This window comes from Aptenodytes forsteri, unplaced genomic scaffold (assembly GCF_000699145.1).
Source record: "Aptenodytes forsteri isolate BGI_AS27 unplaced genomic scaffold, ASM69914v1 C12735900, whole genome shotgun sequence".
NCBI lineage: Eukaryota > Metazoa > Chordata > Aves > Sphenisciformes > Spheniscidae > Aptenodytes > Aptenodytes forsteri.
In genome coordinates, this window is record NW_008797466.1 from 1 (window position 1) to 233 (window position 233).

The window sequence follows — 233 nt, forward strand, 5'->3', positions numbered from 1 at the left end:
AGGGCCCTGCGTCCAGGCAAGGGGAACGAAAAGCGTTGGAGAATGCGGGCATCGATCCCGCTGCCTCTCACATGCTAAGCGAGCGCTCTACCACTTGAGCTAATTCCCCAGCCCACGGCCTCTGCCTGAGGTCCTCTCCCCTCCCAGGCGCCCACCCCTGACCCAGGCTGCCCTGCACCCAAAGCCTGGGCCTCCCGCCCGCCTCGCTCTCACACCACCACCCACCCACCCAC

At 67.0% G+C, this 233-nt stretch overlaps 1 non-coding gene across 1 annotated transcript; it reads right to left on the reverse strand.

The window, feature by feature from the left end:
• Nucleotides 1-36: 36 nt before the first annotated feature.
• On the reverse strand, nt 37-109 carry TRNAA-AGC. The gene has a single exon. It is a non-coding gene; the product is annotated as a tRNA-Ala (tRNA).
• Nucleotides 110-233: the final 124 nt, after the last annotated feature.